The 15,253-nt window shown below is 36.8% G+C and overlaps 1 protein-coding gene across 3 annotated transcripts in view; it reads left to right on the top strand.

Annotated features, from left to right (window-relative positions):
- LOC126236662 (uncharacterized) overlaps window positions 1–15,253 on the top strand; it is a 295,980-nt gene that overhangs the window by 28,236 nt on the left and 252,491 nt on the right. For 2 of the 3 annotated variants that reach the window (XM_049946135.1, XM_049946136.1), the window contains one exon: window positions 5,644–5,740. The exons of the other annotated variant lie outside the window; for it this stretch is intronic. The gene's annotated coding sequence lies outside the window, so the exon portion shown is untranslated. The remainder of the gene's footprint in view (window positions 1–5,643; window positions 5,741–15,253) is intronic. 3 annotated transcript variants of the gene reach the window in all.

The following is a 15,253-nucleotide window of genomic DNA, read 5'->3' as shown; positions in this document are numbered from 1 at the left end:
TAACTATTATTTTTCCCCCTGAAATAGAAAAAAAGAGATACAGATTGAGTTAGGAATTCCTACCCACCGCCTTTTATACATTACAAACACAGAAATTCTTCTATGGAATAGAAGGAGTTCTCAAGGAGAAACTTTTTCAGTTTATTTTCAAATTTTACCGTGCTGTCTTTTAGACATTTTATATCACTGGGTAAGTGGTCAAAAATTTTTGTTGCAGCATTGTGCACCCCTTTCTGTGCTAAAGACAACCTTAATGCTGAGTAATGAATGCCATTTTTTCTTCTAGTATTCTGATTATGTATCTCATTGTTCCTTTTGAACTATAGTGGATTATTTACAACAAACTTCATGAGGGAATAAATATACAGTGAAGCAGTAGTCAGAATGCCCAGCTCCTTAAACAGATGTCTACAAGATGATCGCAAGTGAGCACCACATATTATCCGTATAACATGTTTTTGATCAATGAAGGCCTTCTTTCTTAAAGATGAGTTACCCCAGGACATTATTCCATATGACATTACTGAATGAAAATAAACAAAATATGTCCACTTACTGATTTCTCTCTCCCCAAAATTTTTTATGATCCTAGTGCAAATGTGGCTGAACTAAGTTGTTGCAGGAGTTCCAAAATTTGTTTTTTCCTATTTAAATTCTCATCAATATGAACACCTAATAATTTTGTAGTTTCCACCCTATGATGTCATGTGACTAGGGCCTCCTGTCAGGTAGACCATTCGCCGGATGCAAGTCTTTTGATTTGACACCACTTCGGCGACTTGTGCATTGATGAGGATGAAATGATGATTAGGACAATACAACACCCAGTCCCTGAGCGGAGAAAATCTCCAACCCAGCCAGGAATCAAACCCGGGCCCTTAGGATTGACATTCTGTTGCGCTGACCACTCAGCAACTGGAGGCATATTATTTCATCACCATGTGTTACACTTATCACTGGTGCAGTACGCCTAGAGGTGCAGAACTGAATGTGATGTGGCTTTGTGAAATTCAGGGTGAGACCATTCTCAGAAAAACAGTCAATGATACTTCTGAGAACTTATTTCACCATTTCTGTATGTATACTGGGAGTGATTACAATACTGGTGTCATCCGCAAAAAGAACTAATTCCATTTGTTGTACATTAGATGTAGATCATTTAAATATATCAGAAACAGTAGTGGTTCTAACTTTGAGCCTTGGGGAACCCAATATGTGATTTCTCCCCAGTCAGAATTGTGTCCCTGCTTGCATTAAAAACAATGTTTTAGCAGCATCTTTAAAGTCAAAGACAGTTGCATGCATTGGAATTACATGGAATGATTTCATAGCCTTAGCTGATGGAATTCCTGAGGGAAGAACTGCTTGGCACAATGACCCGGCATCTTCTAGTGATGAATGTTTGAAACATTTGCTCAATGATTTGACACTTGGAACAAGTCTAAGGTACATTGAGCAGAGTGTCGTGAACACAATGGCACTGCAAAAAATGTGTTACATTTCCACTCTTCATATCCACAAAGACATTTCAAAAGTCATGCAATTGTAGAAAATGATGAGCATATCCAGTGCAGAAAAAGAAATATCTTATAATGACTTGGAAGTTCACACCTTGAGCTATCAATGGAATGAGTCACTTTCCTCTGACATAGTTGAAAGACTGAAATGTACAATAATAGTGCTGATTTGTAAAACTGGAAATAAGCATAAAATTTCCACTTACTGTCCCATTTCACAACTTCCAGATTTTCCTCCAGATTTGAAAAAAATGAGCTATTATGGAATATGTCTACAGTCCCATTTTCCAGACAGTGATTTTAGTTAGCTCTCATTTTTATTTATTTATTTTGCATCCTTAGATCATTTTTGGTAGTGCTATTGGATACATCAGGATATACTTGGATATGTTACAATGTATTTGGTAAGTGCATAAAAGCAATGATATATACAGTATTTTGAGACATTTCTAAAGATTTTAAGAGTTTACAACATACAAATAATATTACACATATCAGACAGAGTTAAAAAGAATACATACAGTTGTGCTTACTTACAGTGACAGAACAATGTCTTTATATTTGTTACATGGAGTCTGCAGAAGACTATTATTTAAGAATTTTGTGCTCTTGCATCTAAGAAACTCCTTTACACTGTTATGCTTCCATCTAAGAACTCATTTACACTGTGACAAGGAACTGAGACCAGATGGCCTTCTGGTTTTTGCTTGAAAACAGATACTGTTTTTTAAGTTTTTGATACTGTTTGGAAGTTTGAACACTTGTGGTAATTATCATTACATCTAGTACTGTGGTTATGTATAATTTTGTTCATCAAAACTGTAGAGTTTATTTCTAGGTATCTAATTGTTTCATATATATACAGAGCAGGCACTGTCAATATTTGCAGTTCTTTTAATTTATTTCTGCAGTACATTCTTGGGGACAGGTTCCCAATGTGCCTAATCACTTTCTTTCAGAGTTTAAGTAATGTGCTTATGTATATATTAGCTATACTACCCCATACAGGTATATAATAGAGATATGTGGATAACTTAGAGCATAATACATTTTTAGCAAAGTGTAATGATCAGTTTGTGACAATTTTCTCATGAGAAATATATTTGTGCTAATTGTTGAGCATCTTTTATCTATATGTGTCTTCTATGTCATGAGACTGTCCATCATCAATACCAGGAATTTGCTGCAATGAACTTTTGAAATGCTGGAATCATCAAGCATACTATCAAGATCATCTACTTTGACAGCCCTATTTGCTTGCATTCTCATGTAAGTTGTTTTATGTCCATTTATGAAAAGGGTGCACCCCCAAAATATTTGTATGCCCTATCTCTCTCAAAATGCTTATTGATAGACAAAGCCATATTTGACCTCAAAAATGATATTATTATGTCAGTTGCAACCAAATTGCACACTCAAACAACAGATAATCTCATTTATGGCTTAAAAATCACTGCAAGCAGTACTTTTACTCAATTTATGGAAAATTTAATTTTTTTCATTTAGAAACTTTAATGAGAATGATGATGTCCTCGAAAGCAGTATTCTTTGTATCATCTTCCTGTCTGTTTTCTACATTGGAGGAAAATATGATGTGCACAACAGCAATAAACAGCTTGTTCCCCCCAAAGGCTGGCAGTGTAGTCAGATCCGGATAAACGCCCATGTGGCATCCCCTGAGACTTTTGACAAGAAATATGGAGCGGCCACACCCATCTGCCATACCCACTTTCCTGTATTACACTAATAAAATGCACGCTAATGACTTGCAGCAAAATTCTCACTGTGTTTGTTATGAATGTGCATGACTGGATCTCATCGTTATTGCAAGGACTTGATGATAGATATTTTCTTACCTGCAGGAAAAAAAGGTGAATTTTTTATAGACATGTAAAAGACAATATGTTTGTGAAACTATCAGATTTCAGGTATAAGAAATAGTATAGAAATGAACATATTGCATATCTCCATAGAACAGAACTGAGTACCTATGCTTATTGTCAAAACTATGCTCATATGAGGCATCAACAGAAATTTGTGATTGGATTGAGGACTTTTTGGTAGAGAGGATGCAGCATGTTATCTTGAATAGAGAGTCATCGTCAGATAGAGAAGTAACTATGGGTGTACCCCAGGTAAGTGTGTTGGGACCCTTGCAGTTCATGTTGTAGACTAATGACCTTGTAGACAATATTAATAGTAACCTCAGACTTTATGCAGATGATGCAGTTATCTATAATGAAGTACTGTCTGAAAGAAGCTGAATAAATATTCAGTCAGCTCTTGATAAGATTTCAAAGTGGTGCAAAGACTGGCAACTTGCTTTAAGTTTTCAGAAATGTAAAATTTTGCTCTTCACAAAATGAAAAAAATGTAGAATCCTATGAGTATAATATCAGTGAGTCACTTTTGGAATTGCCCAACTCATACAAATCCATGGGTGTAACACTTGTAGGGATATGAAATGGGCTGATCGCATAGGCCCAGTCATGGGTAAAGCAGGTGGTAGGTAGACTTTGGTTTATTGGTAGAATACTGGGGAAGTGCAATCAGTCTACAAAGGAGATTGCTTAAAAATCACTCGTGCAATCTGCCCTAGAATGTTGCTCATGTATGTGGGACCTGTACCAAATAGGACTAACAGGAGATGTTGAATGTATACAGAGAATGGCAGCATGAATAGTCACAGTTTGTTTAATTCATGGGAGAGTGTTATGGAGATACTGAGGGAACTGAACTGGAAGACTCTTGAAGACAGATGTAAACTACCTTGACAAAGTCTATTATCAACTTCTTAGAAACCAGCTTTAAATGACAGCTCTCGGAATATACTACAATCCCCTATGTATTGCTCACATAGGAATTACAAGGGTAAGATTAGAGTAATTTCTGCACTCAGAGACATTCAAACAATCATTCGTCCTGCTATCCACACATGAATGGAATGGTAAGAACCCCTAAAAACTGGTACAAAAGGGCATATCTCTGCAATGCACCTCACAGTGGTTTGCAGAGTATAGATTTAGATGTAGAGTAAACTAATTATTCACCTTTAAACATGTTCACATGTAATCGGTGTTGTCATATGCAGTTTATATACATCTATAGTTACAATATGCTCCTTCTATGGCTCCATGTGGAATTAAGTTATAATTATGTTACAAGATGGCATTAACCATAGTTATTACTTTAGAATGTACCTTGTTATACAAGCTGACCATTTTTTTACAAATCTAATGTTCACAAATCTAATATAGGGTGCCATGGTAAATCATCATATCACATTAAAAACTTTGTAAACTATTACTAATTATAATTTCATATTGATACTTCGGATCAAAATTTCAAGTAATTTTTCAAATCTCTCACTGCATAAATTGCTTTACCTTTCATCCATTTGGTTATTATGTTTTTGAATTGGCTTGTCAGTTGCATGTCCATTTTTTGTTTTGTATTGCTGCATTGACATCCTAAGATCAAAGTTATCCAGGTTTTCTGTAGCGTATACTAGGCAACCATAAACATAAATACTTGGCACTGTCATAGAATTCATTTTCTCAAAGTAATATCTACATTATTCTCATGTTGTTAGTCCTACTATGCATCTGATAGTCTCTTTTTGATATTTAAGTACCTTCTTTGATCCAGGCCAGTTTCCCCATAACATAATTCCACATGTTAGATGGAAACTGAAGAAAGCAAAATATGCATACAGAAATTGTTTTACTAACATGGCTTCTTGGCTTTTGCAGCAGATAAATCACATATGAGCATCTGGTGCACAATTCAATTGTGGGGTATTGAAATTAAAAGTAGCCAGTCGAAGTGGCCGTGCGGTTAAAGGCGCTGCAGTCTGGAACCGCAAGACCGCTACGGTCGCAGGTTCGAATCCTGCCTCGGGCATGGATGTTTGTGATGTCCTTAGGTTAGTTAGGTTTAACTAGTTCTAAGTTCTAGGGGACTAATGACCTCAGCAGTTGAGTCCCATAGTGCTCAGAGCCATTTGAACCATTTTTTGAAATTAAAAGTGTTTTTTTTCCTGTTTGCTATTATTTATGTGTATTAGCCTGAAACCATGACATACACCTATCTATTGCTACTGCTACCTTCTGTTTAACTCATTCAGGTGGTATTCTGAGGAAGTAGCGTGATCTTGTACTGTCTGACAGTGATAAACAGAAAGAGTGTAAGAAAGGAGCCTTGTGACACACCTTTTCCAAGAGGTAAAGAATGTGATATTTTATTATTTACTAACACTAACTGTTTCCTATTGCTTAGGTATGACTGCAATAGGAGGACAGTGTTCTCCCCTATTCCATAATACTGTAGCTTTCATATTAGGATATTGTGGGACACTGTATCAAAGGCTTCCTTAGATCCAGCAGTATCAAACCGTTTAGTGACGTATCCACAAAACAGTTATATATATTTGTTATAATGTAGTCAACAACTGCTTTTGCAGTAGATAGGGAAGATCTAAAGCCATATTGCGCAGCACAGATTACATTACAATATTCAAAAGATTGGGTCACCTGCTGGTGCATCAATTATCCTATAAATTAACAGGAGAAGTGAAATGGGTTGATAAACCATTCATTGTGAATGTATGGCCTCATCTCTCTACTGTACATTTAAGCAGAGTTCTTGTAGATAATTAAATGTAAATTGCTTACTGTGGAACACTTTATTTAACCATTACACCCAGTTTCTTCCTTAATCATATAAATTCCATCTGGGGTCATGTGTGACACCAGCAATTTCTACATGTATAATGTTCTTAAAAAATGAATGTATTTTATTTATTTATTTGTTTTTATTTTATTGTTATGTCCTGTGTTTGTTGTAATAAAATAATTAATAAGTTGATAAACAAAATCACTTGATTATTACATGAAGTCCAGATATTTTTAGCTGCATACTTATATGAATCATGAAAAGAACTTTGCAGGAAACACTGTACCACAATGAAAGAAATCATGGAACAATTATAGGATATTACAGGGAACATTCACCACTTTCTCATTCTAGTGTTCATTTCAACTGCTCACAGTCCTAGTTCACAGAATGATCAGTATATTTATTACAAAGTATTTTTTCGATTAAATGATCATTACAAAGTCATCACAGTTATCACATATTTGATTTGTTTTCCTATATTTCTCATGTGGGCATGAGACACATCTAGATCTCTTCTTCCACATTCTCTTCTCTGTGAGAATTCTTGCTTCAGATCCTATCAAATGATGAAATCCACTTATGTTTATTGCATCTGTTATGGCCTTGGTTCTTTCCTGTGGGTTCTGTAACCTTGTTCTTATTTTGGGTTCTGCTATTTCATTAGCAAGATCTATTAGAAATTGTCTCCTTGCTCTGCTCTTTTTTCCATGTGTAGGGATTATGCTCATGTACACAATATGGGCACTGATGCCTGCCATATCTATCATGTGAGTAAAAAAAAACTTCAGGAGGCCATTCACTGTGCTTAGTTGAATACTGCCTTGCGATCATGTCAATGGTGTCTACTCCAGACTTTATGCTGTTGTAGAATAAAATAACCCTTGGCTTTTGCTGATAATTTGAACTGGTGTTGAATTTTTCATGCAGTGTAGACAGTAGAATGATGGCTTTATTTTTCCTTGGAACATATGATACCACCAGTGTATTTCTGGCAATCCAAAAGATACTGGAAAACTCTTCTCTAGCCCTGGATGGTAACATTTCTTCTGGCATTTCTCCATCTTGACCAAGTTCATAGCTAGTGAAAAAATTATCAGTCATGATATTTCTTCCACTGCCTCTCAAGTGATCTATCAAGTTGTTTACAACTCTATTGCCCTGCTGGGTCTCTCCAATGTTGCCTACAAGACCTGTGTACATTTGTGCATTTATTATGTACTGTGCCTCACAGGCTACAGGAGCCTCTATTTTGATAACATGTTCTCCTGGTTTTGATGGTGTATACACTTTGAAGCCACACCTTCCTCTAAACATGCACAAATGCTCATCCAATGTAGTATTAGTCCCTGGTATGTGTGTTGAAATACAAGTTTCAAGAAACATCTCAAATGTGGCTCATATAGACTCTTCTTTATTTTGTGAGGTTTCTTTTCTTGTGCTGCATGTATCTTTATCATCAATTTCAGACATGGTAGTAATCCCCAAATAAAGAGAGTTCATATTCAGGAGACCAAAACTCATGGAAGAGGCCTACCATTGTCTTTCTGTACACGGTACATGATCAGAATCCTGAGAAAAGCTGCCAATTCTGTGTCATCTATCTCTTGCCATATTTCAAGATAAGAATGTTTTGTCTTCAGCTCTTTTTCACAGTTATTGGTATTATCACATTAATTCTTCTCATCTCCACAGCAAAGAAGCATAACAACAAATCTTCTCTGATGTAATTATTTCTCTTATTCTTAGAAGCACTGAAGCACTCTGCTTAGGAATGTTTCTGGAACACGGTTTCTTACTTTTGGATGAATAGTACTGTATATTTCACCATTTTTACTGCAAGTGACATGTCTAAAATTTCAAACCCCTCAGACTTATTTTCAGTATTGGTAACATCATAGACTTCTTCCTGTATTTCAATGTGGTCACCCTATGCAGCACTCTTTGTAAATTCCTCATTTCTATTTCTGAATCTTCTACATATCATTTATTAGTAAAAATTCACCGTATCTAACAACAATTTTAGTTAGGAGAAAATACAGGTACTGAATGTAATCAACAATTTATTCTGCTCCCTGTTAATAAATTTGAATGCAATAGTCATGCCAACAAAAACAGCAGAATTGGTAAAATAAAATACACTAAGAAATAAAAATATTGTAATTCCTGTAAGGGATACTTTATGGCCCTAGTCTCATTAAATCTTGTGAGTGAACATAATTTCAGTATTTAGAATGCATTTATTCATGTACAGCATGTAACATGTTTCCAGAAGGGCATTTCTCTAATGTGAAGATTTTATAAATAGAATTATTTTTTATTTATTGAGAGTTTCCTCTATACAAGGCTTTTTCTCCAACATAACAAATACCTGGAAATTATTAAATGTGGTACATAAGATCTTAATTTATCCCATCAGGATGTCCCTCCAGGTCTTTTGGTCTTACATACCTTCTTCCTCTGTTCCAAGTTTTCTCATTGTTAATTGTACATTTTGGAGCAAGGGGGTCGTAGGGTGTCCTCTTCTCTTCTTTCTCTCCGTTTCCCATTCCAGGATCATTTTCAGAATTGTGGCTTCTTCCATTCTTCTTACATGCGAATACCATTGTAACTTCCTTCTATCCATCTTGTTATGTATTCCTTCTATTACTTCCATTTTCTTTATTATTTCATGATTTCTTACTTTTTCTTTTCTAGAAGTTCTTGCTGATCTTCTCCAGAAGTCCATTTCTACTGCTTGCAGTTTCTTTATGTGTTTCAGATTAGCAGTCCATGTCTCCTCCATTCTCTAGAAAACTATGCTCTCTCTTATCAATTTATATGTGATTTTTTTGGTTCAGTTTATTACAGTTTTGCTCCATAAGATTGAGTTGAGCATCCCAGTGACCTTCCTTCCACTGCTAATTTTCTCATTAATTTCTACCTCTGATTTTCTCCCCATCCCTAAAATGGGTCCTAAATAACAGAAAGTACTGACCTTCTTAATTTTCTTTGCCTCTATATACAAGGTGGTCCACTGATAGTGACCGGGCCAAATATCTCACGAAATAAGCACCAAACGAAAAAACTACAAAGAACAAAACTCATCTAGCTTGAAGGGGGAAACCAGATGGTGCTATGGTTGGCCCACTAGATGGTGCTGCCATAGGTCAAATGGATATTAATGGCGTTTTTTTAAAAACAGGAACCCCCATTTTTTATTACATAATCGTGTAGTATGTAAAGAAATATGAATGTTTTAGTTATACCACTTTTTCCGCTTTGTGATAGATGGTGCTGTAACAGTCACAAACGTATAAATACGTAGTATCATGTAACATTCCGCCAGTGCGGATGGTATTTGCTTCATGATACATTACCCGTGTTAAAATGGACCATTTACCAATTGCGGAGAAGGTTGATATCATGTTGATGTATGGCTGTTGTGATCAAAATGACCAACGGGTGTGTGCTACGTATGCTGCTCAGTATCCTGGATGACATCATCCAAGTATCCGGACGGTTCGCCAAATAGTTACGTTATTTAGGGAAACAGGAAGTGTTCAGCCACATGTGAAATGTCAACCACGACCAGCAACAAATGATGACGCCCAAGTAGGTGTTTTAGCTGCTGTTGCGGCTAATCCGCACATCAGTAGCAGACAAATTGTGCGAGAATCGTGAATCTCAAAAACATCGGTGTTGAGAATGCTACATCAACATCGATGGCACTCGTACCATATTTCTATGCACCAGGAATTGCATGGCGATGACTTTGAACATTGTGTGCAGTTCTGCCACTGGGCACAAGAGAAATTACGGGACGATGACAGATTTTTTGCACATGTTCTATTTAGTGACGAAGCGTCATTCACCAACAGCAGTAACGTAAACCGGCATAACTTGCACTATTGGGCAACGGAAAATCCATGATGGCTGCGACAAGTGGAACATCAGTGGGTGCAATGTATGCTGATGTCCTATGTAATGTTCTACTGGTGTTACTACAAGATGTTTCACAGTATGACAGAATGGCGATGTACTTCCAACATGATGAATGTCCAGCACATAGCTCGCATGCGTTTGAAGCGGTATTGAATAGCATATTTCATGACAGGTGGATTGGTCGTTGAAGCACCATACCATGGCCCACACATTTACTGGATCTGATATCCCCAGATTTCTTTCTGTGGGGAAAGTTGAAGGATATTTGCTATCGTGATCCACCGACAACACCTGACAACATGCATCAGTGCATTGTCATTGCATGTGCAAACATTACTGAAGGCGAACTACCCGCTGTTGAGAGGAATGTCGTTACATGTATTGCCAAATGCATTTAGGTTGATGGACATAATTTTGAGCATTTATTGCAGGTAATCACGCTGTAACAGCATGCGTTGTTGGAAATGATAAGTTCACAAAGATACATGTATCACATTGGAACAACCGAAATAATATGTTCAAACGTACCTACGTTCTGTATTTTAATTTAAAAAACCTACCTGTTACCAACTGTTCGTCTAAAATTATGAGCCATATGTTTGTGACTATTACAGTGCCATCAATCACAAAGCGAAAAAAGTGGTCCAACTAAAACATTCATATTTCTTTACATACTACACGAATATGTAATAAAAAATGGGGGTTCCTATTTTAAAAAAACGCAGCTGATATCCGTTTGACCTATGGCAGTGCCATCTAGCAGGCCAACCATAGCGCCATCTGGTTTCCCCCTTCAAGCTAGACGAGTTTCGTTCTTTGTAGTTTTTCGTTTGACGCTTATTTCAGGAGATATTTGGCCCAGTCACTATCAATGGACCACCCTGTATAAGTCATCTGCACCATTAGTGAGGTATTCTGTTTTCTGGTAATTAATTTTCAATCTCCAGTTTCTGTATTCCATTCCTAATTTGTTACATACATAGTGCGCACTCTCCCCATCTTGTGCTATAACTACTTGCTCATCAGCAAATAGTGGGTGATGTAAATTAACTCCGTCTTTATTTTCTAGTCCCATCCCATTGCATTTACGAGACCATGTCTTAAGATTGATGTCCATATAGATTTTAAGCAATGTTGGTGACATGGGACAGCCTGGTAACAGACCCTCGCTTGTTCTAAATTTCTGTGAAAGTGTACTACCGATTTTCACATGACATATGTTATCTTTATTTATTTCTTGTATTATTGTAACTGAATGACCCCTTATGTTTGCCATATGTAATGCTCTCCAGAGTAGTTTTCTCAGGGCAGTATCATATGCTTTATCTAAATCTATGAATATTAATTGTATGTTATTTGATTTTTCCGTATGTTTCTCTAAGATAGGTCGTAATGTGAAAATATTTAAATATTTAAATATTTAAAATTTATGTCCAGCTTATTTTTAATTATTTTCTCAAAAATTCTCATTAATGTGTTTCTAACACAATTTCCTCAATAGTTGGAGCAGCTTTTGCAATACCCTTTCTTAAATATAGTATTAATATAATCCATGTTCATTTCCTTGGGTACTGAATCTCCATGTATCATTTTATTGGATAACCATGTTATTATTTTCACAGTTTTGTTACCACCAACTTTTAAGAGCTCCAGATTCGTACTGCCTGGTCCAGGTGATTTACCATTTTTTTTCTGTTCTTAATACCTTACTCACCTCATTTTCTAAAACTTGGGTCTCCTCTCCTTCCTGTTCCTTTTCTTGCACTGTTCCGTTCTCCAGATACTCTTCTCTATTCCCATTTAATAATTTCTGGAAATATTCTTTTGGTGTTATCAGTCGAAGACTGATTTTGACTTCCATCTCTTGTCGAAGTCCTTTTAATACTGACTATGCTTCTTTCGCTCTCCCAAATCCTGGTTGTCATTGACATTGGAACATGTCCTTTCCCTTGTTTCATTCTTTTATTTTTTTATCACTTTATTCTTCTTTTTTTGTAGATTGTTCTTGTTACTTTTGATTTATCATTCAACTACTGGTTGAATGTGTTCCCCTTTTCTTTAACTGCCATCTCTATTTCCTCTGACCGCCATTCTGCTGTATGGCTATGGTTGTTTCCCCTTATGCCCAGCACCTCTGTTGCTATACTTATAATACTGGATTTTATGTATTCATATATTTTCTATGTACTTCCTTCAAATGATTCTTCGAATGTTTTTTTTTCCATTATGGCAGCAAAGAATGTTTGTATTCTTTCATTTTGTAGGCTGTCAATATTGAAGTGAGATTTTGGACTTTCTCAGCACAATTTGTTTTAATGCCATTAGAATCATTCTTTGATGGCGTATAACTCTTCTTTTGTACTAAATAATGGTCTGATCCACACTGGTCTCCTCTATAAGATCTAACATCAGCTGCCTTAAAACTGCTGGTCTGTCTAATGATAAAATAATCTATTATTGGACAAAGTTCTCTAGTTTTCTATTGCCAATTATATTTGTGAATATCCTTCTGTTTAAAAATGTGTTGGTGATCTTCAGATCAAACTGTTCACAAATTTCAATCAATCATTCTCCATTGTCATTATATTCTGTCTCTCCATGCTTCCCCACTGTCGGGACATGATTCTCTAATCCCTACTCCTCCACTCAAGCCCCCATGATACTCAGTTTCTTCCTCCTTGGGATGTTTTCTATAGTATCCCTAAGGATTGTCCAGAAAGTATCTTTCTCCTGGTCTCTTGTGTCATTTGTGGGTGCATACACACAAATAATTACAACTTTCCTGGCAAATACAATCATTTCTGCCACAATAACACGTTCATTAATAAATTTCCAATTTGTGATTCTCTTTTTCCATGCTTTATTTATCATAATGGAGACTCCTGCTATGGCTCTTACCACCTCGGACACCTCACTTCAGATATGTTCATAATTACCGTGTTCTTCTTCTTTGCATTTCCTCTTGGTCTCAGAGAGTACAACAACATCCATTTCGAATCTTCCAAATTCTGTCAGTAATATATTCAGTTTTGTGGAGATATCATGCACATCCAGCATCCAAATGTCATTTTCCTTTTTTCTTTGCCAGTTTGTCATCCAAGATTCCAGTTTTTCTGAGGCATATTATTAAGTTTTTTAGCATGTTAATTTTTTCACTGAGTGAGGAGCTGGCCCACTGCACAACTCCCAGCCTGGGGGACCAGATAATTTATTCTCAAGGTTTTCTTCCTTTAGACTTTGATAAGCCATTATCATGCTACAAGGCAACAGCCACAAGTTTTGTTCCACCATGGGTATTTTATTTCCCCGATACCCACCATATCTGGTGAGCATTCCCCTATCTGTCAACTGGGGAGGCACCCAATGGGAGACTAGCAATTCCACACAAGGTAAACAGAATTGAATACATTCATTAACTTTCCTATTAATGTTGGGTCAGAAATGTCTCCAAACAGGGTAGAAGTATTAAATGTAAGAAGGTGTTTGAGAGAGAGCAAGAATAACTTTGCAAAGATAAGCAGAAGTTTCTGAAGATGACTGATGCTGCCTTGCCTAATTACAGAACTGGGTGAGCATTTGTCTACAGCTATGTGGACATCACATGCTTGTCTACAGGCATACAGATAACATGCACTTGCATTCATTGTTGATAGGCTGTGAATTTACAGTGTTCACATGTATGGTGTTCTTCCACTACCACCAGAGTTGGGCAAAATTTATTTGAATGATGGAAAATGGAAATGAGCGTTTGGCGCCATTGGCCGGTAGGACCCTTACAGGGCAGGTCTGGCCACCTTGGTGTAGGTCTTATTACATTCGACGCCACATTGGGTGGCCTGCACACTGGATGGGGATGAAATGATGATGAAGACAACACAACACCCAGTCCCTGAGCAGAGAAAATCTCCGACCCAGCCGGGAATCGAACCCGGGCCCCTTAGGACCGCTGTCCGTCACACTGCCTATTTTTCTTTTTTTTTAATTGTTCTCATTTTGTTCTGGTTTGTTCAGTGCGGATGTCCGATGACACCTGTTCAAGGTCAGTGTTGAGTGGTTGACTCAGTTATTACAGAGGGCAGCTAACCATCTGATCGAACATGCTGAGCTACCGTGCTGGCATGAATCGAGCTGTAGTTTGTAGTTTCAGTGTGAACGCCACATGGGATCGAAGCATGGACCCCATGGGGGTTCCCAGCATGCTCCACATGTCCTAGGCTAGTGCAGAGAAATATGAAAATTCCAGTGCCAGCCAGGGATAGAACCTCGGCCTGGGGGGCCAATAGACCCAGCCGAGGTGCTGAAACACCCAGACCCTCTGACCACTAGATCACCGAGGGCTCCCAAATGCTACTCATTACATTTTTTTCCCCTGCATTGTTCGTTGTTTATGGTTGTAGCGGATGTCATGTGACCTCCCTTGAAGGTCATTGTTGATTGCTTCACTCAGTTCTTTTATTACAGAGACCAACCTGCTCTTTGACCGAACATGCTGAGCTACCGTGCTGGCGCGATTCAGATATTGAGGCAGATATTTGAATGATGAATAATGGATACAGATAAAATTATTATTCATTATTAGCAAATAAAAATATTTTTTCTAAACATTATTCATTTACACAAATAAAAATGTTTATTCATCATCAGCAAACAAAAGGAATTACAAAGGATAGGTACATTTGAAATCCATTTACATTTATTGCTTCAGTTATTCATCATTTATTAAACAAATATACATTTTGTTGTTCTTAAATTAGTTGTCAGAACTGTTATATTCAAACATCTCATCAGAAAGTTTGTTTGCTGTTTGAAGATTAATCATCTTCAAATAGGATACTTGTGTGTTATGTCTCCTAAAATTTTCTTTATTTCAGTATAATGATGTAAGACTTCCAAATCACAATGTTGTTTAGCAAAAACTGAGCAATCAATTCTGCTGTAGATATTGGCAGATAACTTCATTGTGATTCCATGTTAGCTCCACCTCCTGTAGCACATTCAAAATTAATTTACTTCCTACATTTTCTTTGATATATTTTTGGCTATTATATGACTTTAGTTTTTTGTAAGCCTCCTGTGGCCTTGGAGAGCAATACAGGTGAACTATTTGTTTGTAAATGCTGTAGTTATGGTTGGTGTAG

This window comes from Schistocerca nitens, chromosome 2 (assembly GCF_023898315.1).
Source record: "Schistocerca nitens isolate TAMUIC-IGC-003100 chromosome 2, iqSchNite1.1, whole genome shotgun sequence".
NCBI lineage: Eukaryota > Metazoa > Arthropoda > Insecta > Orthoptera > Acrididae > Schistocerca > Schistocerca nitens.
Note: the sequence above shows the minus strand (reverse complement) of the source record. Positions and strands in the feature narration are given on the sequence as shown.